The sequence below is a fragment of the Vigna umbellata genome, chromosome 9, assembly GCF_029865625.1.
Source record: "Vigna umbellata cultivar VRB3 chromosome 9, Vumbellata_1.0, whole genome shotgun sequence".
NCBI lineage: Eukaryota > Viridiplantae > Streptophyta > Magnoliopsida > Fabales > Fabaceae > Vigna > Vigna umbellata.
Window position 1 is genome coordinate 13,618,842 of NC_142173.1, and position 8,960 is coordinate 13,627,801.

Sequence of the window (8,960 nt, forward strand, 5' to 3'; positions counted from 1 at the left end):
AAATCGAGAAAGCAGAGTTGTAATTTTGGTAAATTTATATATGTTCTTTGAGGATTAGATGAATGATACTACATGAGAATTTTATTGACAAAGCAAAAAGTTTGCATTGATTATGATAGCATAAAGAGAATTAGTGGAAAACACTTTGCTACAAAGGAATAGATTTGCTATGGTTTAGGATTACTGACAAACAATCAGGAATTCATTGATGCTATCGAAGAAGTCATCCAACTTGCCTTCGAAAATCAACTCGAAAAATTGTTCGTTACTTTGTTAATAAGATAGTGGCAAATGAGATTTTATATATATATATATATATATATATATATATATATATATATATATATATATATATATATATATATATATATATATATATATATATATATATATATATATATATATATATATATATATATATATATATATATATATATATATATATATATATATATATATGGGTTTGCTAATGCGCGTATGCCTGTTTTTTCAGTTGGTACCGGGTTTTAGTAGACAAAAATACCCTTATATATCATGGATTCTAAGTTTTAAGGTTAAGGATATTTTAATAATTTTCATTATTAAAACTAAAAGAAAAATAGAAATCTCAAACCCTTGCTCACCTCCCTCGTTCCTGTCAACTCTTTCTCATTCATCTCTCTCACTCCAACATCTTCTCTGTCATCCTATGTTAGTCCCAACTGAAAAAAAAATCAGAAACACTATGATTTTATAATGAGTTTTCATTTTATAATTTTTGTCTTATCAAATTTTATCCAATTTTCACAAGAAGGAATTGGTAATTGACATAGAAAAAATCAGAAATACTCGCTGTTAAACAATTTCTTACAAAAAAATGATTTTATAATGAGTTTTAATTTTATAATTTTTGTCTTATCTAATTTTATCTAATTTTCACAAGCATAATGACATCAAAAGAATTGGTAATTGGCCTGGAAAAATCAAAAACACTCGTTGTTAAACAATTTCTTACAAAAAATGATTTTATAATGAGTTTTCATTTTATAATTTTTGTCGTATATAATTTTATCTAATTTTCACAAGCATAATGACATCCGAAGGAATTGGTAATTGGCCTGGAGGGTTTATTTAGAGATGATGAAATTAGAGAGGTTAGTGAAGATGGTGAAATTGAAGAGATCTTGAATGAACCTTTGCTTGAAGGTCAATATGTCAATGACTCAACTCTTTACAAAGTCAAATTGTTTAACGGTAAGTGTTTTTTATTTTTTTCAATTGGGGCTACAGTAGGATGACAAATAAAAGGTTGGAGTGAGAGAGATGAAAGAGAAGGGTTGAGAGGAATGAGAGAGGTGAGTAAGAGTTTGGGGGGTTTCTTTTTTTTTTTTAGTTTTGAGAATGAAAATTATTAAAATACCCTCAACTTTAAAACTTAGAATCCATGATATATAGGGGTATTTTTGTCTACTAAAATCCGATACACATTATGTACCAATTGAAAAACAGGCGTACGCACGTTAGCAAACCCCATATATATATATATATATATGGGTTTGTTAACTTGCGTAGTTTGTACATTTTAGCAATGTGTATCGAATTTTAGTATACAAAAATATCCTCATATATTATGGATTATAAGTTTTAAGGTCAAGGATATTTGAATAATTTTCATTCTCAAAACTAAAAAAACAAGAAACCCCCAAACCCTTACTTACTTCCATCATTCCTCCCAACCTTTTCTTGTTTATCTTTTTCACTCCAACTTTTCTCTGTCATATAGTCCCAACGGAAAAAATCAGAAACACTCACCTAACCCTAATCCACCTTTCTTACTTATCCAATCTGTTTCTTTCTCATCTTCATCCTCTTTCACATCCACACACAACAACCCGCGACACTGCAATTTGTTACTCTTGCTCTGTTCGTTCATTTGTTTTTCAATTTAATAACAAAATAATTCATAATGATTTGATGTTGATTTTTGATTGAAGGGTTGTGTTATATCTTTTCCCTTCTGATTGTAATTAAATTTGTAAAAAACTAAAGTCTACAATAATTTCAAAACTAAAAAAAACAAGAACCCTCACGAGAAGACGTTAACATCAACCCATAATAGTTGCAAAGCATTTAGTTTCTTAATATCAATCTTGATAAAATCATAGAAATGAAAGGAGTATAAGTTAAACTATGAGCGTGATGGGTAACAAATTTATTAAGTTTAAATTCCAATTTGAAATTCAGTGTGTTTTTGTTTTTCTTAATTTTACTTCTAGGGCAAATGATAAATCAGAATGACAACATCATGTTTATATTGACTAAACAAGTTCAAGATGTGAATTGTTTAAAATAAACTTACAATATGTGATTTACTTTGAAATGTAATTTTTTGGTCCAACTGAGAGCTAACAAGTTCATTATGACTAGTTTACTAATTTTTTATTGATTTTTAATTAGTTGGTATATCAATGCAGTTCTTCTTGAAAATTACTCAATATTCTATAATCTGCTCAAATCTAGAAGATGTGTAATTTGTTACAACATTTTTATTCTTTTTACAAAAATGAAATGAAAATATGTTTATGAATATGAAACATTCGAGAAGGAACGAGCAATGATCTCTTTTCTGAATAAGGGGATAGAGTCGACAACAACAATTTTCTCTGTTCATAACTCTCTTCAATAATTTGTTCCGGTTAAATCATTTAGTACGATGCTTCATTTTTTTGCTGTGTGTTGACGTTGGTTATATGCAGGAAGGTGAAAAGTATATTTCATTTTCTGGACAATGATTTACCCCTTCCGAAATCTCATTTTCACATAATAGTTGTTCTCTTTTGGAAAATACTTTCGAACAACTTAATTGTCAAAATATCAAATCTTCGTGAAGATAAACTACTAATTCTAAAATTTAAAAACGAAATTTAATAACAATCAAAAGGGAAAAGATATAACACAACCCTCCAATCAAAAATCAACATCAAAATCATCAATTATTTTGTTATTAAAGTGGAAAACAAATGAACGAACAAAGAAAGAGCAACAAATTGCGATGTCGTGGGTTGTTATGTGTGGGTGGGAGAGAGTATGGAGTTGAGAGAGAAACAAATAGGATAAATGAGGAAGGTGGATTAGGGTTAGACGAGTGTTTCTGATTTTTTTTGTTGGGGGCTACAGTAGGGATGACAGAAAAAGATTGGAGTGAGGGAGATGAAAGAGAAAAGGTTGAGAAGAATGATGGAGGTGAGTAAGGGTTTGAGAGTTTCTTGTTTTTTTTAGTTTTGAGAATGAAAATTATTCAAATACCCTTGACCTTAAAACTTAGAATCCATAATATATGAGGGTATTTTTGTCTATTAAAACTCGGTACACATTGCTAAAATGTACCAACTAAAAAAAGAGTGTACGCAAGTTAGCAAAGGAATTGAACCTACGTACCAACTTTAAATCATTTACAATTAATTATTACTTTAAATGTATCATTTCTTTCTTATGTAGGTCTTGAAATTACACAACAAGATTTACATAATTTTTGTCTTCTAGAAGTAAATGAACTCTTAAATTTGAATGATAGATCCTTAAAAGACTACAATTGTCTTCCTCAACCTGATTTTTCATATTCATTGAAATTACAAAACAAGATTATTATTGATTAATTGAATTATGAGAAACAAGAAATGGAGAATCTTCATCAATATCTATTCCAATCACTAACTTATGAGCAACTACATTTGTACAAATAGATCACAACAATAATGCATTCAAAAGTAGGTCGCTTCTTTTTCTTATATGGTTATGGTGATACATGAAAGACTTTTTTTTTGGAATTTTATTTTCATCTACTATTAGATCAAATGGAATGATTGTCCTAAATGTAACTTCAAGCAATATTGTATATTTATTTTTTTTTAGAGGTAAAATTGTTCATTGTACTTTTTTGCATACCATTGACAATCAATGATGAATCAACTTAAAATGGAAAAAAATGACTATATGGGATGAAACATCTATGATGAATAGGTTATGTTTTGAAGCTTTTAATTAAATCTCGAGAGATATTATGAGAGCTAAAATGAAGATAATGTTGAAAGATCATTTGGTGGAAAAGTTATGGTGTTGAGAGGAGATTTCAGACAAAATTTTCTTATTGTCAAAAAGCGATCAAGATTTGATATTGTGAAGACATCAATAAACTACTTTGATTTGTGGCAACATTTCATAGTTCTAAAGCTTTCACAAAATTAAGATTGCAATTTCAAATCAAAATGCAAAAGCTATAAAAGAATTTTCTTATTGAATTCTACAAAACAGAGGACATACTAATTCGAATAAAAATGGTGAAGGCAACATTTTTATACCACCAGATCTTTTAATTTAAGACTCTTAATCACCTTTACTTTCTTTAGTGAATATTATCAAAGAAACACATTTATTTCTATGATTGTGGAGTTATATTTTGTCCTACAATTGACTCTGTTGATTAGGTAAGTGACTTCATTTTATTGTTACCTGGTGAAGAACAAACTTATTTAAGTTCAGACACTCCTTGCCAATGTGATGAATATCAAGAAATTCAAGGTGAGTAGTTTACTACAAAGTTTCACAATGATATTAAATGTTCAGGGATTCTTAATCATATGATAAATTGAAAGAAAGTTGATATACTTATCATGCTTTTAAGAAATATTGATCAAGCAAATAATCTTTTTAATGGTACAAGATTATAGGTTAATGATTTGGAAAAGAATGTTATCTCTATTAGAGTAATACCAAGAAAAATGTTGGTCATAAAATATTCATACCAATAATAAACTTGACTCCTTCTGATTATAGCATGTTTTTCAAGTTTCAAAAGAAACAATTTCTTATATATGTATGTTTTACCATGACAATAAATAAAAGACAATGACAAATTCTTTCTAAAGTTGAACTTTATCTTTTTCGTTTCGTATTCACTCATAAACAACTATATATAATAGTAGTTTTGAGTGAAATAGAAAAAAGATTAAAAATACTAAATCAGGATGAAAATAGAAATGTAACCACTATAATTACAAAAGTAGTTTACAAAAAGAAAATATTTGAAAATCTTTAACGAGAAATATACAAATTAATCTTACACTATTATGATTATTTATCAATTATTGTATTATATTTTTTTATTTTTTGAATCTCTTTTTAAATCTAATAAAATTTATCGGTTATATGTACGGATTATAAATAACCTTCTGAACAATGAAATCCAGTAAAAAGTTCTGTATGGATATTTTTTGAATCCCAATTTAAACATAAGAGATGCATTCAAAAACGGTGATTTTCGAAAAAAAAAATTCTAGAACAACCTTCTCATACATATATGATAGTTTTTAGAATGAGTTTCAAAACAATGTCCTGCAATGATGATGGAGAATGAAGGTGTAGTTGGAGCCGTGGTGACAACGGTGGAAATGGTGGTGGCAGAGATGACGTGATACAGCAAGAAGGGAACGGGGTGCATATAGTAATTATGGGAGTGCAAAAAGAAAATTAGTAGCATGTATCTGGGGCACCCAAAGTTCATCCAAAAAGTTTTATGGTCAGTAGAAAGAGTGGCACAAAGGCCAGAAAACCAAAATAGGAAACACACAACACACCAATTAAGCTCCAACTCAAAGCTAATTGTGTAACTTTATGATGAAGATAACTGAAGCAATCTGGTGGCAGCAATTTTCCAGCATATTCTCTGATATCACACATGGGCCATCCTGTCAAATTTGTGTTCAACAAATTGCAAACCAATCTTCAAAGGCAAGAGTTCTTCAAAATAAGTTCCTAAATTTTCAAGGACTGTCTGTGTCAGAAGGTGAGAGCATCTTATGCCACAAAATTTTTGTTAGCTAGAATTTCCCTAGGTGTTCCACTAATAAAGGATCCTTCATGTGGTCTCTTATCACCTCTTTCATTGCACCCTGACAATGTTTGCTATTGAAAGACATCCCAGTTGAGCTTATATGCTCAGTGCTAAAGTGGAGATAAACATAAACACACTCCCTATGAATCAAACTATATATACCATGATGTCTGCATGTGATGTGTTAGCCATTAGCCTTACATGGTATTCTCATAATGCTTCTTATACCTAAATACATTCAGTACTTTCAGTGTACTCTACATGTTTCAACACTTGCCAACATCATCTATATATAAATACAAAATTGTTTAACATGTTCATTAAGTCTTTACTTTGCTACTCATGAAACAAATTTCTATCCCACCTTTTTCCATCTTGGAGTTCTTGAGAATATGTTTTTTATCGTTTATATTTTACGGTTTTTCACGTGATATATTAGAAATGGTAAATAAATATGCTTTAATGAATATTATTGAAAATTATAGAGTTTTTATGATGATAGGACACAAGAATTATCTTTGATGTTGTATTTTTAATTAGGATGCATATGTATTGCCTTATTTTGTCCACGCTATAAATTACTAAAACTCTTTTAGTTGATTAGGTAAATTATAAAATGCATTTTTCCTATTCTATTTGATTTTTTTTAATTTTATTTGAAGAATCCTTTTTTTATTATACAATTTTCATCCTGTCTCAATTATTCAACTTATTCCATATTCTTCTAGCTCACTTAAGTCTCTAAAATATTTTCTCTTTTATTATAACTCTAATTATACATTTTTTTATATGTATTTTTTCTCAAACATTGTAAAGAATGTAAATCTTAATTTTGTCGAATCAAATTATTAAACTGTATAAATCAATAATTAGTTTTTGTATGTAACAAAAAAAACACTTATCTTTTCTTTTTCTTCAATTTTTTCTATTTCTATTTATTTCAAGAACTCTCATATTTTCTCTTTTAACGGTTCAAGTCATTCCATATTTTCAAAATCTACTCAAATCTATTATGTATTTTTTCTGTTAAAAATAATAAATAATTTAATTGTTATAAAATTTTTATTAAGTGTAATTATTATTTAATAATATGTTTTTATTGTGATTTTATTATTTTAAAAAATATTTAATTAATAGTAAGAACAATGTAAGTGTGACATCCCAATATTATACTTCATGCAGGTATAAAATTAAGACGTCCAATAAATAATAAAATAGCAAATAAGGTTCTAAGAAATTAAAATTTAAGGATTACAGTAATCCGGAATGTAGAAGAAATTTTAAAACGTGGAATACTAAAGTACTTCAAAATACAAGAACTGAAATTGTTCAGATACATGGAAAGCTATGGAATTCCTAGAGAGACTAAGAAGTTGCTTCCTCATTCCCCTCCAGGACATTCTCCACTGAGGCCTCATTCTCCTCTGCTCACATCCAAGTGGATGATCATTTCAAAAGAAAAAAACATGCAACAAACACAAACACAAACAAGCAAGGGTGAGCTAATTATATAAAATCATGCAACTCAATTTAAGCATATACATACAAGAATTAACTCACACCAATTAATTTCAGAAATACAACCTAAGCATGTTAATTTCTAGACTTGACTCGTCCGGACTTTAAAATGATAGTCGGGCTATGGCGAGTCTTGCACCCGTGGTGACTTATGAAACTTGGGTTCCCCACCCTGCCACACTCACGAGGTTAGTCCGTTCCGTGCCTTGAGGCATACTGGGAGCCCCCAAGACTAAGGACCTCCTGCTACTCCTCACCACATGATTCAACCTCTCTAAGTGAGTATGATTGACCATTGGAGCGTCAGAATGACTCCCAAGGCTGAGCCCTACTTTTCATTTTAAAACACTAAGAATCTCACCAAGAGATTCTACATTTGAAACTACCATAAGCAACCATGAAATCCTGTTTCAGTCTTTCCCAATTCACACACCTTTGAATTATAATCAAACCACATATTTAAGCCTTAAATATCAAATCATATATAACAGAACATGCTCCACAACCAAGTTCAATAATCTCTAATAGACGATATTGTCATGTTATTACCAAACAGTAATATATACCAAACAGTAAGATAAAAATTATGGATTATATGTAAAAATAATAATAGCATAATCTCTGAAAACTAAAACAATTTTATCACTGCAAATTTAATATACTAAATGAAATAATAAATAAAAAAAAGAAAACAGCTTGCATCTTATTCTTTTGATAGATTCATAAAAATATAATATATATATATATATATATTACGTCACCTATATATATTATATATATTACGTTAGTTATAATACATTATATATATAACATTACCTATCTATATTATATATATATATATATTACGTTACTATAAATATTTATATTTATAATATTAAACTATATATATATATATATATATATATATATATATATATAATCTATACATTAATAATATAATATAATGTCATACGTATTATCTCTAAATAACTTACAATGTTCCCTTAATTATGAAACTGCTTGCTAAATTCAATTGGTCACCGGAGAGGGTTCAGATGTCTGAGCGCATCAGACTTACCTTCGGCGCTAGCACATATGACTAGTCACAACTGACTGGACCAGGCCAGGGCTGCTCTATGATCAGGGATATGCCAACTCAGGTTTTTAAGTCCCCTCTATCCTACCAACAAAGAAAGGCTCTCAACCAATTTTTTTTAATTAATTTATTTAAGTTACCTAAACTAATCTGTTATGCTCTAAACCTCAATTGCCAATTTTTTTTTATATATGTATATTATTTCCTCTCACGGTAATCTAAAACAATGTCTGTATACTTACTTACTACCCATATCAATGCCATTACAGAATCTTACTCCAAACCCTCAAACCAGAACAATTTCAGCCAACCAACTCATTCGAAACAGATTAAAATAATCATATCACAACATGCACCATTCCACAGTTTCAATTATAACACCAAATACAATAAAAGTTATAACATAGTTTCACAAGAGTACACCAGTTCAATTCATACCATCCTATATACTAAAAATCCAAAATACCGTACAAAATCGCACGACAGTCCAAAATTCAA

General features: G+C 28.9%; 1 pseudogene; it reads left to right on the plus strand.

Annotated features, from left to right (window-relative positions):
• Positions 1-3,216: 3,216 nt before the first annotated feature.
• LOC148192641 (uncharacterized) lies at positions 3,217-5,074 on the plus strand (annotated as a pseudogene).
• The last annotated feature ends 3,886 nt before the right edge of the window (positions 5,075-8,960 follow it).